The 18,550-nt window shown below is 45.2% G+C and overlaps 1 protein-coding gene across 8 annotated transcripts in view; it reads right to left on the bottom strand.

The window, feature by feature from the left end:
- The window catches only part of Prom1 (prominin 1), an 89,983-nt gene that overhangs the window by 64,012 nt on the left and 7,421 nt on the right, over positions 1-18,550 (bottom strand). The gene's annotated exons all lie outside the window — the stretch shown is intronic.

Below are 18,550 nucleotides of genomic sequence, written 5' to 3'. Positions count from 1 at the left end.
ACAACACAGATTAAAATCAAGATACAGGGAAAAACAGAAACATTTACACAGTTACAAGATCACCAGAACTTTCTCCAGACTTCCTTGGGGAAGGCCCCTAGCAGAGATAACTCTGTAATTTGGCCTTGTCTTCCTCATTGGTCTGAGCTTGCAAGATGTTGCTTTCATGCTTTAAAATTTCCAGATTCAGAATTCTGAAATGAAAATGTCTCTTCCCTTGACAGTTAAAGATCTCATTACTTTAAACAAATTCAGGAATATTCTAGTTATTTGCAGAGCTTGACCCACTTTATCTTTTATCGAGAAAAAAATTTTAAGGAGCCACCCTGTAGCACATATGTTTCAATCTACATTGAATCAGCATGCTAAATGTGATCAGTTCTGACAGCTGACAGATTAACTGGAAAAGAAAAATGGGACAGGAATCTTGTTGAAACAGTTTATTTTGCTTTCAGGCACACAGCTGGGCATGGTGGCACACACCTCTGTAATCCCAGCACTCTGGGAGACAGAGGCTAATCCTGAACCCTAATTCTAACCAACCCTGGGCAACTCAGATTCTACCTAAAAACAAAACTTTAAAATGGCCAGGAGTGTACCTTGGTAAAAAAAGGTCCTGGATTCAATCTCCACACAAAACAAAACACAAAAGCAAAAACTCACAAATATACAAACCCGTCAGTGTCTCATTTATTTCACTCACATTATGATCTCCAGGTGCATCCATTATCCTACAAATGACTCAAATGTACCCTTCTTGATGACTCAGTAGTACTTCACTGTTTATATGTACCACATTTTCTTTATCCATTGACCTGTTCATGGCCACTTCCAGGCCACTTCTAGTTCCAAAGCCAAGGTGGCTTCCCAGAGGGAAACAGTTTATGGTGGGCAGCAAGTAACAAAAGCAACAAGGAAGAGAGGGACCAAATCCCTTCCCGTCCCTCATATGGTATACAGGCTATGGACTGGGGTGCTGCCAAACCACTACACTGGTTCAGTAGTCACACTGCACTGCCAATCGGTCACACCTTCTAGATCCAGCCGCCTGTGAAAAAGCCCTACGCATGAACACATGAGGCTTTGGGGGGGACATCTAGACAAAAGCCATAACAGTAGATTTTTAATGAAGAACATTACCCTTGGTAATGTAAATGGGCTTCATTCAGTCAATTGAGAAGCTTTAAGAGGAAAAATTGAGGTTTCCGAGGAAGAAGAAATTCTGCCTCAAGACTTGTGCATCAGTTCCTGCCTGGCTCCTCAGCCGCCCTGCAGATTTCAGACTTGCCAGCTCCCACAGGGCCTGACACTACTTAGAACTCTTCTCTGTTTAGATATCTCTCTCTCTGGGTCTCTTATTGGCTCTGTTCCTCTGCAGGACACTGACAGGCGCTGCCAGATCTTTCTAGGGTTAGGGATTGAGAGGACTGTGGATTTAGGAGAAGCCCAGCCTTCCCCTACTCCTGGCACTGGAGAAGCCAGTATGTGAGGTCCCTAGAACCTGAGCCATAGTCTAGGACCAGCAGGCACCTCCTCTGAAGTGAGGTTGTTGTTACCTACCAAGAGCCTGTGCCTCAGGAATTTGGAAGGGCAGGCAGAGGTCTACCTTAACTTTTATTCCTTTTTTGCAATGTTGGAGTCATACTCCAGGGTCCCAAGCATGGCAGACAAGCACTCTGCCACTAAGCTACAACCTCTTCCCACCAGCCTACCTTTAAGAGACACGAGCACTTCCCCTGGACACAGATGTCTACGGGCATTAATGACAGCACTCACTGTCCTCATAAAGAACCAGAAATGCTGCTACAAAAGAAGCTCTTCCTGGGAAAACACCTGGGACCAGTCTGGTCCTTTCAGCTCTCTGCCGGGCACCGCTGTGTCATGAAGTGCTTGAGTCATTGCCTGGTCTCCAGGAGCCAAGCATGCCTTTCGGATAGGATTAGGGGCCGAGACACCCCTGGGATGATGGGGTGCAGGGAAGCTGCTCCCCTACATAGAAGCTGCTCCCTGCAGCCTTGCAATGCAGCACCCCTGTGTATCCCGCAAAGCAACGATCACTGCCAACACATTTGTGGGTCCCATGTGTATTGCTCCCCTAAAACATTCCTGGGAAGCATAATCCCACATACAGCACTTCCAGTGTGTATTCTCCATCGGGAAAAGCTACTCAGATCTGGGAAAGAATGTGGTTTGAAACACATTTTTGATCTGTCCTGAAAACCACACGATATCCATGACACAACTATGAGAATGTGAATCAACTAAACCCAATTCTGTTCTGTCACAAAGACTCAGCCTCCAGAGTGCAGGGATTACAGGAGTGCACCACCACGCATGGCAAGACAGATAACTTTTTAGCTATAATTTAACTGTGACTCTCTAAGAATTATAACCTGCCCTGTTCTGTCCTGCACCTCATTTATGAGTCTTAACTGCTCACTTTCATCTCACTTCCTCCAATGCCAGCTCTGACCTTGTGCCTTTGTGGACATAGATTATACACATACCTGGGCCATTTTCCTGATTCCTTGGGGCTTTGATTTCCTCTTTAAGGAACCAGCACCTACCCTGCAGGGTGATCATTAGCATCATGAATAATCCACACTAAATACTTGGAACTGTGCTTTTCCCAAAGGAAACACCCTGGTGGTGGTGGCTGTGGTGACTGCTACTGCTGTAGCTGATTCCTCTATCTTTTCAGCCCCAGCAAATATGACCAGGACAGCTATCCACAGCACATATGAAGATGGCAGTACAGAATTCCAGCCCCATTTAACAGCTGTGTGGCCTCGGCAGGTAACTCAACCACTCTGGGCCTAAGTGCCAACCTATTACTATCAGGAACACCTCGCAGCATACTGGGAATCACCAACTACAACAAGCTCTGAATTTCCTAATGGCTCCAACTGCCTGTTCCTCCGTGAGGCAATGGGTGTACTTGTGTGTGCCAGGCCCTTGCTCTGGCACAGTATGAGTGACCTGTGCCAAAAGGCGTGTGTGTAGGCTTGGATGAGGGCACATGTAAGGCCTCATTAGGATGAGCTCAGACCCCAGCCACGGTTCCCTTGCTGTGTCGCCAGCAGCAGAGCCATCGTGGCCGACGGGTCAGGCCATCAGGACCCAGGATATTTTTGGACACAGAATCATTTTCTCCCAGAAAAGCATTCAAACACCAGACTCCTGAGCCTCTAGCACAGTGAGCAGAATCTCCACAAAGTCTTGCCGCTGTTCCTCGCAGCAGCGCTGAAGGCCACGGCACTGAGATTGACCAGAGTGTGGTGGCTCCCAGGACAACTATGCAGAATCCAGTCGGATCTTGAGGTCTTATCAACTTTGAATCCCTCCTAGGGAAAGTTCCTTAATGTCGGAAAACAAAAGGCCGGGAAGAAAAAGGAGCACAACCCCAAAGGCCACAGCAGGAAGCAGTGAAACTTCCATAAGATCTCTTCTGTGGCTGCCGGTGGGCCACGGATGGAAAGCCTGCCGTTCCTATGGGGAGGAGAAGGAATGCGCTGGACAGATGCAGGAGTGCATGCCTGTACTCCCAGCACTCCGAGAGGCTGAAGAAACTACTGACGAGTCCTCTGGCCTCTTAGCTCTCTGGTATTCTATTCCAATCTACATAGCACGGACAGACAGATGGCAGCCCCTTACCTGCGGCCTTTAAAACCAATCTGCAGCCCTTCTCATGTGGCCTCCACCAGCTGTCTTTAAGGTTTTCATATTGCGACCCTTCCTTGCAATTCAAATCAAAGTGAACAGAAGCTCTGTAGTTCAAAGTGGTCAAACACACATCTTGCTTGGTCCAGACAGTGCTGGTCTATACTTACTGTCCTGGCATAACCATAACCAGCACTTTCTCTTGGTCTTAAACTGTCTCAATTTATATAATGAATTACGTACTCACCATAAACTGGGAGATTCTGATTTCAAATTTTACATCTACCCTTAATGCTGTGTGTTCTCAGTAAGTTACTTAACTTCCCTGGGCCTCAGTTTTCTCACCTATAACACAGAGATATTAATTCTAATAATTAAAAAATAACATCTGAAAAGCCTTTTTATCCCAACATTCTGTGATCCCTGTACTCAGGAGGCTGAGGCAGGATGGTTGTTGCAGGATGATTGATGCCAGCCTGAACTGCATAGGGAGACCCTGTCTCAAAAAGACAAAAAAAGGAAAAGAAAAAGATGCCAGATACATACTAAAGCTGATAGCTGCCATAATTACATTCCCTTCAAATAAGACCTCCCAATGAGCCAGACTCCAGGCCCCCAGAACATGCCTTCTTCATGACACCTGTGAGGGGTCCTGACATGGTCTCCTCACCCGCCAAAGCCCCCACCTTCCTTCAAAGTTAAAAGTTGAGGTCCCGAGCTGACTTCCTCATCATTAAATAGCTATAACTCACTGATCCCTGGTGACATTTAATGAACCACCCACTCACACGTCCTCTGGACTGGTTATGCAATGTGAATCATTCTGCCCCCTGCACAGTGACACAGTCCCTTCCTCACAGAAGGAAATGTTCTCTCTCCCATGTAAACCCCGTAACTCTTGACCCCAAGCATACAGCAGGGGCAGCAGCTAGGACACCCGTACGCACTCAACTGGATACCTACATGAGATCTAAGACATAACGTTCTCGTAGGTAAGAGTATTTCCTCGGGGAAAGAAAGTCTAAGAAAACAAACATGGCACTCTTACAAACTTTAGTTTTGTTTGGTGCTAAGAAGTCCCTGTCTGACTTTCCACCTCTGCTTCTTTATGAAGCCCACAAGGTTTCATAAACTAAGAACTTCTCCAGAACTAACACACAACCTCAAATCATCACCAAATCTTAAAACTCCAGCCATTTCAACGGTAAATTCAACATCAGACAAAACCTGATTGCCTAAGAGCTGAGAGTGTACAATTCCAGCTAGTTATTAAAAGTACAGTCTATTTCTTAAGTCTCATTTATTATAATAAAAAGTCACTAAGTCCCGGAGTACAGTCAGTTCTAGGTAATCAGCACACACGGGCTGCTAATGGTTCAAAAGCAGTGATCTAGAAATCACTATTCTTCTTCATGCATGCACTCAATATGGGAACACACTGTAAAACAATAGTAAGAAAAAAAAATGCAAACAATTATCTCTGGGTGGAAACATCCCTTTTTACTGTTTCTGTGATTCTCATATGAAATATACACTCCTTGTAAAAGGAAAATGGTTAAAGGTATCTAATAATTCAGCAGCTGGTTTCCTTAGTCGACAGATCGCGTCAGTGAGTGGGTGGAGAGCCTGCCAAGAGCCCACCTGGGCGCCTCTCCTGCCCTGAGTGCTCAGAAACTCCCAGAAGTGCGACGACCCGCTGCTTCTCCTCTTCCTGTCGCTTGCCCAGCTGGCTCACACGGGCTGGCTGCGCCTAAAGCAGCAGACCTCTGCCTTCAGACCTTACATTTCTGCTCACAAGGCCTTGCATGATTATTTCTGACCAGATGATCCCTTACCCCACCTCAATGACAAATTCCCTCAAAGCAAATGGCTTAATCATGGAAATTCACAGGAAACAATCAAGGCAAAGCCTTCTTCTCTATGAGGAACTGCTTGCTGCAGGGGAATCAAACTAAAAAGAACTAGAGTTGCTTATAAAACTAGGTGAAGACATTTTACAGAGAAACCCCTCCAAGAGGAAACAAATGGGAAAACCGCCAGCCCCTCCAGGACTCAGAAACACATTACAACAATGCCATGCGGGATCCTTCATGAGTCAGTTTTTCAACACTCCCCACATTGCTAGGGAGGTATATTACAGACTTCGTGGTAGGTTAACACACTCTTCCCAAAACTGTGTAAGTGGTTCTGCCTTCTGACTAATAAGCCTACTACAGAAAGAAGAATCCTAAGTGAAAATAAATAAATATACATATGCCATATGTATGCATGAGATGTGCCAAAAAACTATAGTGAATATTTAAATTTTGAAACATAGACTGCAGTAAAATGCACATGCCGTTGATCTTTTCTCAAAGATTTCTCAGTCCCACTTCAAACGCACTTAGCCCTCTGTTGTTGGCACTTCCTGAAGCAGTTCTGGAAGCTCCTTTCACCAGTGTCTTCACTAGTGCTATTGTGCCTGAAATGATTCAAAACCATTGACCTTTCGTGGTCATTTAGACTTTGGGGAAGAGCCAGAAGTTGCACGGCACCAGACCCACTGAGAAAGGTGGATGAGGAGGACACACCCTGTTTTTAGGAGCCTGGATGGCGCTCAGCATCAGCAGTCAGTGTGTTTTTGATCACACCCCACAAAGACACTCGTGAGGGCTGGGGATACAGCTCAGCAGCACAGCACCTGCCTGGCAAGAGCGAAGTCATGAGTTCCATTCTCGGTGCCGAAAGAAAAAAGACTGATGAAAGCAGACCTCCAGAACTGCTTCAGAAGGGGGCAGGAATGACGGGATAAGTGCCTGGGAAGGGGAAGGATTTTGAGGGAGATTAATGGCAATGTGTCTTTTTTTAAAAAATTTAAACACACACCATACTTTTGATAAGCCATTGTACACTGTGTTTTTTCTTACAGCTATGATAAAGTTTAATCACTAAATGTGGAGTAGGAGATTTAACAACTAACGATGAGGTAGGACAGCTATAATAAGACAGCAATTAAATGGGCAGCATCAGTACCCTTGCATTTCCAGGCCATTAAATAAAATAAGAGCCCCCTGAAGACATGTCCTGCTGTGCCACGAAAGTCTACCCGAGAGCAAAGGCGGCCACTATGCAACTAATGGGCAGGCGGCAGGGACAGTCACGCTCGGGCAGGGTAGGGCAGGGCAGCACTCTGGGTTATCACACCGCTCAGAGCAGCTTATCAATGGTGTTTGTCTGGATTCTTCTACATAATATTGTATTTTCAGACCCTGCATCTGCAGGAAATCAACCCACCAGTAAGGGTGGACTATTGTAATACCGGAGGACATGAGAAAGAGAAGCAGCAAGGTGAAGGGGTGGGGGTGGGGACACGGTCCCTCTGAGGAGATAAAATCTGAGTCAAGACAGCAGGCAAATGAAAAACAAGCCATCACTGGCTGAAGAAAGCTACAGGCAAAGGAAAGAGAGATGCAAAGGGACTGGGGCAAGCCCTGCTTGGCCTGCTCCAGGAAGAGCAGGAGGCAGCTGGGGGAGACGCACAATGGTTCAGAGGCTAAGACTGTTTATTTTCCCCATTTTTCCCCAGTTACAGTCCAGGAAACTGCTGGAGAAGGGCAGGCCTGAAGGAGAAAAGGGGACAAATCTGAGTTACACTGTCTCCAGAGAACAGTCCACTTCCCTGTGAGTAGCAAACAGGTCTTCAGGAAGACTGGCCTGTGCAGTCTCACTACAGTGCATAGCTGGGAAGCTCTTGTTGAAGTCGGTTAGCTATTTATTTGAATTTCAAGCTGATACGCATTCCTGCCCAGCTTAACTTCCATGCCTAAATTAACCTGTAATGGCCCTCAAAGGAAACGCAATTCCTTGCCAGGCAGGCATCCACACCCAGGTGTGCTGTCATTTACACCACTGGAGATTGGGCACATTACACACAGCAAGTCACAATCCACTGCCCTCCTAGAAGCCTGCTGTCCAAATCTCATTAAGCTGAGCTTCTGGGTCAGCCAATTTGCAGGAGGGTATTAAACCATCTACGACCTCCTCCTCCCCAGGGCACCTAGAGCCTTACACCTAGGCTCAAAGGGAGCCTTTGGCTAAATTTATAAAAATTTCATATTTAAATAGCAAATAGCATCAAGTAGAAACATTTTAAAAATCATAATTCAAGGGAATCACAGATTCTAAATGCTAAAGAGGTAACAGATGCTAAAGAAATAATGTCACATAACCAGCTAAACGTGACTGCCAGCACTGACTGCAGGATCGGTCAGCACAGGCCTTGTGTACGCAGCTCACCGCTCTGCCCACTGTCCACCAAGGACACTAACCACATTTGGGCTGCTGCAGGGGCACTCTTCTCCATCCTTCCACCTCTGGTTTTAAAATTACCTGCTTTACTTTTTCCTATCCCACTCAACTAGATGTATAGGATTTTTAATGTTTTTAAGGTTGTTATTTATATCTTTATTTTTAGAAGTTCTTGCCCTTATGAAAGGCTTACAGGAATATATAGGTTAAAAAAAAAAAAGGAAGGAAGGATAGATCCAAGGACCCAGGAGGGAGCTCAAAGCCCAGGGGTGCAGGCAGGAAGTGTCTCTGCCCCAGCTGGGTCCCCAACCTTGCCAGGAAGGGGACACTGGAAGGCCTGCACCAGAGGCCCACACTGCTTAAACATTTCCCAGCAGCAGCCACCTGGTATCATTCAAACTAATTGTTTTGGGAAAATTTTAAGACTAGAAAGAAGTCACTACTGTTTTTTTCTTTTTCCCATGTGAATGCACAGAGAGCAAACTCTGAAATATAATTAACTGCTTCAACGATACCCCACCTGTAGCTACAGGAATGCGTCTCCTGTGGGGTTCCAGGAAACAGGAGGGAGAAGGAGGGCAGTGAATCACTGAGGTGTAGCTGGGTGTGCGTAATCCCAGCACTGGGGAAGCTGAGGCAGGAGAACTGCCGAGTTCCAGGCCAGCTGGGACTGCAGAGCGAGCTCCTGTCTCAAAAACCAGCACAACAACAAATCACGCAGGTTTACTGCTCACTGCTAGTGGCAAAGCCCAGGAGGGTTTTACAATTTACAGTGTTGAACACTTTAAAGAAACTGACTATAGCAATTCATAGTAGTTTTTATCACTGCCTTTCAAAATGGTAAAATTTACTCAACTGATATTAGGAGTAAACAAAACCGAAATAAGCTGATTTTGAAAAATGAGAACACCATATTTCCACATGAAATTTCAGCCAGTGGACTACAGGCTGGCAACACCTGTATTTTCATAAAAATATTTTAAAAAGGAAGTTTTGTACTTATGCACATTAATCATATTGTTATATATTTTACATGCTGCCCAGAAAATTCCTCTCCATCCAGTGTGGCCTGGGCAAGGCCGATGTCTCCAGGGCACAGGTCGCAGGGCAGGTGGACCTGCAGATGAAGTCCCAAGTGCTTGCAGGGGGCATTTAATAGTTAAATAAAATTGAAAACAAAGCATTTAGGCATTTTTCTCAAAAAGTGTTTAAGAAGATAAGCTTCTAAAAACACAAAGGCAGAATTACTAAAAATAATGGACTGAACAAAACAAAGTTAATTTTTCGCTTAACAAGCACTGTAGATCCTCACCCTCATCCTGCAGTCTATTTCTATGGCAAGCAGTAACTGGAAAACAAGCGCTCTGCGAGACCCAAGGTCAAGGCGGGCATCAGGGCCATTCTCTTTGGGATGCCAATGAGGCATGGGGCCAGATGGCTCCGGTTTCAGGGTGCCCTTGGCTTCTGGTCACATAACCCTGTCTCCCCGCGGTGTTGCTCTCCATGTAGGCGTCCGCCTCCGAATCTCCTCCTTTAACAGGACACGCGGCCCTGAGTTAAGCACCGCCCGAGTCCACCAGTCTTTACTAACTGCGGCTGCTGCAATGGTCCTGTTTCCATAGAAGGTCGCATCGCACCCGCTTGAGGTCCGCGCTTCCACGTGGGAACTTGGGGAGGAAACTTAGGGTTCAGACCTAACACTGGGCTCACCCCTGGGGTTTCTCCTTTTTAGGAACAGCTGCAGTGGTGATGTATGATAACCGTGTTTCACCCGCTGAAGAAACACGAAGAGAATGGGGTCAGCATTGTTCTATAAAGCATAAAGGCCAGTCATTTGGGTGAAAATATGCGTCAGAAAACTGCCAAATTCTGGGAAAAAACAAAACTGAAACTAAGAAAAATGTAACTCTGAAGTCCAAAGGTTTTAGTTTTTGCAGCGCTTCAAAGAAATCAAAACAAAGAAACCAGAAATTATAAAGGATGTATTTTGAGTGTGATTTATATCAGAAACACTAATTTTGGAACTTCAAACAATTAACTCACAGCAAAAACAAATTTTAAGTTCTGGCCTTACATCAAAAGATTAGTGAATGAATGTTTTAAGTTCTCTGCTTAAATAACCTTTGCAAGTTAGGCAGCACTGTAAAATGACCAGAGTGGAAAGATGCCTGCAATTCGTTGGGTGAAAAATTCAAGTTACAAAGTATAGCACATAGCCTAGTATTTCTTGAATGTTTCATCTTATTTGAAAACAAACAACTTTAAAAGGACTGAGCCCAATTCTGTGAATGGACAGGTCTAGACACTGACCATCAGTACCGCCAGCATGTAGGACAGACACACCCAGACATTATCCATTTTCTGATACAAATGTACAGGATCTATGGAGGTTTTTGACCCAAATATGAACTGGAGCCTGATAAACTCAAACTTCTGCATTTTGCATTCTTGCATCTAAGTGGGAAACTGAAAATATTGGGGGGGGGGGGCTGCATCTATAGTAAACACACACAGAATTTCTTATTCTTATTATTATTCCCTAACTAATACGTAGCGTTACGTTGTGTTATAAGTAATGTAGAGGTGATTTGAACTACATGGGAGTGTTACAGGGCTTGGCTGGACGATTCATTTGGGAAAAGCAGCAGCACTGCTACAGATGAAAAAGTGCAGCGATTCACATCCAGTATACAGTCAGCAGAAGCATGTGCAGGAAGTCAGCAAACGACACCCAGAAACATCTTCACAGCAGCACACAGGTATAAGGCCACACTGGGAAACCTCCCAGATGCCACCAGCAGGACAGACAACTAGATGTAGATAGAACAGTTACACCATGTGTGACTGAAAAATACAGGGAACATTTAAATTGTTAAAAATATCACGCATGGCCATTAATCCCACTCAATATATCCCCTACACACACACACTCACTCTCTCCTCTCTCTGTTTCTCTGTCTCTCTCTGTCTCTCTCTTCATATACACTTTTCCCATCTTCCCCATCATTCTTGCCGGTTTCTAAAGCAGCTCTGGGAATCCTCTTTTGTGTGTCTTTGGTTCTGCTGCCAGGCTGCTTTAATGAACGAATGCAAAACATTTACCTTTCACGGTCATTTTGGTTTTCAGGATGAAACAGAGCTCACAGGGTACCAGATCCACTAAACAGGTGGCTGAGGGCAGGCACACCTCCCACATGCTGTGTAGCATCTCTGAGCTTCAGTTACTGAAAGAATCGAGAATCTGATCGAGGCACCGGGCTGAACGATGATCCCCAGAAGGATGCAGCCTTGTTTGAAGGCGAGATCATCCAGAACTTTTGGGGGCTTTGAATCCAAAGACAGGTGTCTTTGGAAAACAAAACAGTAAGTCTGACCAGGAGACCGCAAGACAGCCATGTGAAGAAAGAGATTGGCAGTGTGCCTGGCTCAGGTCTGGGGACACCTGGGGCCATCAGAGACACAGGAAGTGAGGGAGGGTTCTCTCTGAGAGCCTTCAGAGGGAGCAAGCCCTGGTGACACTTTGATTTTAGCCTTCAGGCTTCCATGATGATGAGAGAACGTATTTGTGCTGGTTTAATATCCCCCAGTTCGAGAGACCATCTGTTACTGCTGCTTTATGAGACCAATACAAGGGAAGAGTAGAGAAGTGGTTTTTTTTTTTGTTCACATGCTCAACAAGAACCAAGAGTAATAAGGACCTGCTTTTAAGAAAGGTTCATTCAATGCATTTCTATTATATTTGATAAACATTTCTATAGCACTTAGTGTCTATTGATTTATTACAGATAGCTAAATTAGGTAGATGTATTCTAGGCAATCAGACAGCTCTAGACCCTAAAGGAGGCAGTGTGGGTGTGGTCACCCCATCTTTTGTTTTGAAGGCAGATGGATGACCACGCCCACATACTTCCCCCTATAAAGAACAGAACAATTGGTATATTCTAAATAGGCATCAATTACCTAGGGTGGAGAACCCAAACCTCCCTGGCCCTCCCTTTCTAGGAAGTCTTTGTTCTTTCCACAAACAGTTGCTATAGACCTACTCCCTTATTGGATCAATACTACCTAAGAAGTATACTTGTGATTGCATTGGTTGACCACACTTTTGAAACCTTCCCCTGAGAAATGGGCTTGTGGGTAAACCACTTTCCAGGGACCCCTTCTACATCTCTTAGATAGAAGCTTTCTTTCCCCCAGTAATTATTTCCTGCTCTTAACAACATGTTTCTGCCAAGTATTGTGTTACAAGCCTGTAATCTTAGCACTTAACTTGGTAGGCTGATGCAAGGAGATTGCCTGCTATAGAGTTAGAGGCCACCCTGGGTTACGTAAGCAAGTTCAAGGCCATTCTGCACTAAACAGTGAGACCCTGTATCAAAAAAAAAAAATGTTGTTTCTTAGAATTGATTCTTCAGTTTTGGGGAACATGAACTCAGCATATTGGACGTTTTGCAGGTTGGGAGTTACATAATTTCCTTTGTATTACTTGGATCATTTGAGGTCTTCTATCACTCCTGTATCAAAACGTTCTTCTAAGCGCTTTATAGATATGACTTATTTAAACACAGTGATCCCAAGAAATAGCTAGTATTATTAATGATGCATTTCCATTTGACAGTGGGCAACTGAGGTACAGAGTAGTTAAGCAACCCACCCAACTTCACAGAGTGAGAAAACGTCAAAGGCAAAATTCAAGCCCAGGTGGGAAGCAAGTTCTTTTCCACCACTGGAGCATAAGCCCTTTTCCAAATCCAAAACCTAGATCCCAGTCTAGCCGTGGCCGGCCCCCAGTAATGCCAGGCACAGCCCTGTATGCTTCTCTGAGGGCAGATTTGAAGCATGCATGGCATCTGCCCAACAACATGAACAAGCCAAGCTTCATGGGTCATGGAAGCTTCCTTCTGCAGCTGCTAGGCTGGCCTCCTTTATTTACATTTGTCTTTAATCACCAGCTTCCTGCATGTGCTGGAACTCTCTAAGGCTGTCACCTGGGGAATCAGCAAGCAGGAAGTGTTCCTCCTTGTTTCTTTGGAGAAAGACATTTCTGGGCTAGGCTGAGGCTAGGCTCCATTGTATTTTTACGGAAAGTCAAGTCTAGGGCTCTATTTCAGTGGGACTTAGTGGATAAGGAAGTGCGGCTTGGCCCCAAAAGCTTTCCTCTGAATCTGGAGTCTCACAGGGAGGATTTGAGCGCCCACTGCAAAGCCACCCACTCTCTCAGGCACTGGTGAGAGAATGTGGACCACAGATTTCCTCTCCCTGGGCAGAGGCTATACAGGTAGCACTGGGGAAGAAGGCCGGGGCCTTGGGTGAAACCTCGGTGCAGCCTCTTGGTCATCACCCCTGGGTGACCTTGGGACACTGCCTTAGGCCCTCCAAGTCTCACTTTCTTATCAGCAAAGTAAAAGTGGCCCTTAGGAGCCCAGGCTCCATAGCCAGGTGTGCCTGGACCCAAACACTGCCTCAGCTCCAGACAAGCTGCAGAACCCGGGAAGTTGATTCCATCCTGTGGGCCACAGAGTCCTTTCTGAAACTTGGGGTGCCACAAGGACCTGATGCCCAGGGTGGCTGACCTGTCCAAATTCCTGTGTGGACACCGAGCAGAGCTCCCAGGATGCAGAGGGCATCTCTGGGCTGCTGAGGGTGGGGCATGAGAGTGTGGAGGAACCTGAACCCTGGCTTCTTCCCTCTGTGATCTTATTTATGACAAGGCCCACTGCCAACACGAGTTACATGATCTGTAGGGGCAATGCGGGCTTTGTGTGGATCACGCCAATGTTGGAGAAGGAGTCTATGTGGACATCAACACCAACAGGCCTGCTGGTGTGTCCATGTGACCACCTCTTTCTTGAAAACTGCCTTTCTCTATCCTGTCTCTGAAGCCAGGGTGACGGTGATGGCTCACAGCAGCCAGGCCCACACAGCACCACGCTGGCCACAGTGACTGGATGGTCCATAGTCTGTGACTGTCCCAGGGGGTGGGTGGGGCAGAGGCTCCACCTGAGAATTAAGAATTGGGATCAAAAGAGAAAGAACTCCGAGCCATCGTCCAGCAGGCTGGGACGGAATCTATGGTGTAGGCAACTGGGTCCCCTCCACAAGGACTGCGGGCAGCTGGGGCACCAAAGGGAGGCAGGAAGTACAAGTGTAGCCAGCAGGAGAGGGGGCCCCGGCACCGGGAGCTTGGCCCTGACCGAGCGCCTCCAGATACCTAGGGTCCCGGTGAGCCGCTCTCTGGATCACCACAGCTGCTAAGGTCATCAGCTGCTGTGGTCAGAGCTTTCACACTCACTGACACTTCCGAGCTGCACCCCAACCAAACTCTTCGGGAATCCGGCTTCTTCTCTCCCTTCCCTTCTTCCACTTCCCCCTCTAACCCAGCACCATCCTACCTGCACCAGATCCCAGGGGCGACTCAGATTTGCCAAAAATGTTTTTAGAATTAGGACAACACTCCTAAAATCTGACTTTAAAAATATACCAAAAACAAGATGGAAAGTAATTTCAGAGGCGTTCATAAAACTAAAAAGCAGGCGAGTACTTTTTTTCTCCTTTGCTTGCTTCATTAAAGTGGCTCAGATCTGGGTCTTCACTTAAGCCAAATTTCTCTTAATCACATAAAATAGAGAAAGGCGTCTACAGTCTTCTGTAATGCTCACTCTTAATGTACAAAAATTACTATTTTCTCATAGTGACCCACGGTTATTTTACTTATCTTTTCAAAAAAATCTTTTCTTTTTTTCCTGTTCTTTTCACATGTGTTTTCTTTTCAAGCTAGTGGTTACTACTTTAAAACCACCACAGTACAGTAAAAGGAAATCAAAGTAATCATGGACTACAGGATAGGCCATTGGCCTGACGGCACAGGATTTTGCAGCTGCTGCTTGCTAATTCATGGTGAACATGTAACCTCTTTCTCACTTAGTTTTCCAGTCTGCAAAGGGGAGTGTAGGAAGCAGAATAGCATCACCACCCTACCTCCATCACCAAACTCCCAGAGAGCTGTTGGTACAGCACAATGACTAACACAGCCAGCAAAGTGCTCACTGCACATACCAGGATGGCAGGAAACAGCTAAGAAATGGAGAAAAACAAAGCCCAGTAAATGAGCATCCTGCTGAACCCGGCTCCAGAGCCTTCTCTGCTACTCGGTTCCTGCCATCGAGACATGGTCTCCTGGACCCCGAAGCAATGACATTGTTTCCAGCAAAGCCATCCAGTGTAGGAGGTACTGTAGGAGCAGCAGCAAGGTCATTGTAGTGACCCTTCCTGTGCCAGTACCGTACACCATCTTGGTACCACTTTTAGTCAACTTTCAAATACTAAACTAATGCAATAGCTGAGGGTTTTGCTGGGCTTCTGAAGCACAAAGTTTGAAACACAGGCTTTACCTACATCACACCTGGCTCCCAGCACGTGGCAACAGCACCCAGGAAGCAGGGACTTCTCCATGAATGCTGCCTGCTCTCCTGCTCTCCCCACCCTCGCTCGGCCTGTTAACTCTACCTCAGCTTCAGGTAGGGACTCAGTGGCTGTGCCCCACCAAGCTCTGGTGTTGAAATCCTGAGCTCCAACATGATGGCATTTGAGGCAGAGACTGCAGGAGAGAATCGGATTCAGATAAGGCACCAGGGTGGGAACCTCACTAAGAGAATAGTGCCCCTGGGGTGCAAGGAAGAGAAGGAGATGGTCACTCTTTCTCTTTAACTTCCTCCCTTTCTCCCTTTCCTCTCTCTCTCTAGGAGCACATTGAAGAAAGGCTACCCAAGCACACAGCAAGAAGGTGACTATCTGCAAACCAGATGCACGGCCTCACCAGAAACCAAACCTTGCCCCTAGCCTTCCAGCCTTCCAGCCTCCAGAACCATGAGAAGTAAAGGTCCATTGTCTTAGCCCCAGTTCAGAGTATTTTGTAACCTGAAGGGGATACGGATACTCAGATACTCGAATTGGAACCATTGTCCCTTCTGGTCCTTGGATACCCACTTCCACCTAGAAGGCCCTTTCCTCCACTCCCTTGGTTATTCTGCTTTTCTTTTGAAAGAATGAGCAAAGAATTCCAACAATTCTTTCCAAGATAAGGTAGGCTGCTCTTCTCAGTAACCCTGAAACCAGCACCGCGCCCCGCTCCTGCACCACGACCTTTGTAAAATACACGCTCTCCAAGTCCTCAAACAGATTCGCCCATGTGTGATGGTCACCGTGTTCCTAGTCAGAGCAAATCTCATCTTTTCTGCCTGAGAGGTAGAGCGTTGTCTCAAAAGTCCCTGCTGTATGAGGCCTTTCCCGCTCTGATTCTTTCAGGATAAAACATGGGCTTCTCCTAGAGTATTAAATGCAAAACTCCATGTGGTAATTGACTGCTTTAGGATTAATAGACCAGTCCCTGGCCCTGTAAGTCCCTGATCCTTCACAAAGGCACTGTTCTGCGCTGCTTCCTGGCTGTGAACCTTTGCTCTCCCGCACCCTCCCATCTGGAAGTTTCTGCCTTGGAGCCGCAGAACCCAGACTGATTCTCTTGAGCCACATTCAGTCAAGAGCCACATTAAACCTCATGTCCCTTTAAGTTGTGGGCGTCGAGCATTGTGTCCTAGGAAGGAAAGCTGGTTGATACACTTGGCTAAACCACAGTTAAACCATTTTGGTTCACACACGATATAAAAGTGAAAGATTTCCCAGTTCAGTGCCCAAAAGGGGGGACTCCAGTCACTTCCACTGCTCACCCTCCTCTGGAATTTGGCATTCAAAACATCTCTACTCCTTTACATGGAAACAGACTCCTGGCATATTCATCCTGCAATCTTCTGCTTTGGTTAATGTATAAAGCAAATTACCCTAATAAATGAGGAACAGGAATCCCATTCTCTTCCTTCCTTTTTGTTTGATTTTTGAATCTTCATTTATGAAGACATCAAACCGTGATCTGATACCTACAAAATTCATGGGCCCAAGATGTAAAAAGTCAAGACTGTCCCGTATATGTTTTTTGTACTCTAAAGTACCCAGGGCACACTTTGAGACTATTAAAAAAATCTGATAACACAAGTCAAAGAGTATAAAAAAATGGAGTGAAAGAAAACCAAGAGACTTTCTTCTTAGTTAGATGTTGTCTGTTCTATACTATATTCCTTAGCAGGTCAGTCATTTTCTCCCATAGTTGTAATACTGCCCTACTTCTGGGCATTTTTCGTTCTGAGGCAGTAAATATTAATGAAGGTCACAGCACAAGCCTCATCTGAGGCTTGGATTTAAATTCTTCAGACATTTCATTCTGACTGACAATGCTGTGTTCAAAATCTTAGAATGTAAGTTTTGTACAAAGCTAAAGGATATCTTCCCTCCTAGCATTCGAATAAAGACTTGAAATAGTCCCCTTGTAAAGTATGAGAAAAGGGTCACAGTAAACAACGCATGGGAAGAGATTATGGGATTAACTAACACATTACATGCCTTAGACTCCGACATGGAAGGTTCCCAACCTTTCTTAAGAAGCCACTGTAAATTCCTATTAAGAAACTGACTTCTTTGCTTTGTCCATATCTAAATAAAGGGGCAGCAAATTTAGAAAAACTAGTAATTGTTTATTCAACAATACTCATATTAATAAAATACATAAACAAACTCAGAGATAGCTATGCAGAACAGTGAATGTGTAGTCTGTGTTAATAAACACAGATGATTTTATTTTTTGTCTTCTGGATTTCAGAATTTAGTCTTTTGTGCAGCAATATGAACAGACAGCATTATTAGTTTAGGATACTTGCCAGTGAGAAGAAAGACTCAGACTGATTTCTCTGAATTGACATTGAAACTAAAAAAATAGATAACTATATTTCAACTGTTTCTAATGATCTAAGATAGACATAAAAAATTCAATAAAAATGCATTTAAATGAAACCCTATAAACTCCACTTAACACATGCACAAGTAATAAGGTTTACTAATCACATTCTCCCCCTCCTCCTCTTTTCTTATAGATAGAAGACCATATAAAGAAGATGATAAAAATACAGCTGTAAATTTCATAATCAATGAATGTACTCAGATCTCTGTGGTTTAAAGACAAGCCCATGCGTTCACCTGTGATGCGCATGTAGGCAATTGCCAAGGTTTAGCTTTTATGAAACTGCAGAGCCACTCTGCCACAAAGAAGGACAAACTTTGGAGTCATCCATAGGTAAATGGGTGCCCCCGAGGCCACATTTATTTTAACTGAAGCAAATTAGACACATGAGCTTAAATACTGTATGGTTTCTCTTATGAAAAAAATTCAAAATACTATAGGAATAGAGAGCAAAATAAAAGATAATAGGATGTAGATCTTTTTCAAATGGGAAGGGGACCAAGACCTGGAAGGAGCAGGAGGGCTGGGAGGGGTAAGGGAATGAAAAAATACTAAAACGTATCACACACATGCACCAATCCCCCACGATGAGTGCAATCATTATGTGCTGCAAACATGTACTACTAATATTTAAATTTAAAAAGACAAGTGTACACTAGATCTAATATCCAGCCAATCAAACATTCAGTCTGCCAAACCCTAGCAGCAGATACTTCCCAAGGAATACTGTGCTTTTCAGTCTTTTCCTGGGATCACACC

The sequence above is a fragment of the Cavia porcellus genome, unplaced genomic scaffold (genome assembly GCF_034190915.1).
Source record: "Cavia porcellus strain 051 isolate PalLab524CR breed Dunkin Hartley unplaced genomic scaffold, mCavPor4.1 scaffold_18, whole genome shotgun sequence".
NCBI classification, from domain to species: Eukaryota; Metazoa; Chordata; class Mammalia; order Rodentia; family Caviidae; genus Cavia; species Cavia porcellus.
This window is presented reverse-complemented; position numbering and strand designations above follow the sequence as displayed.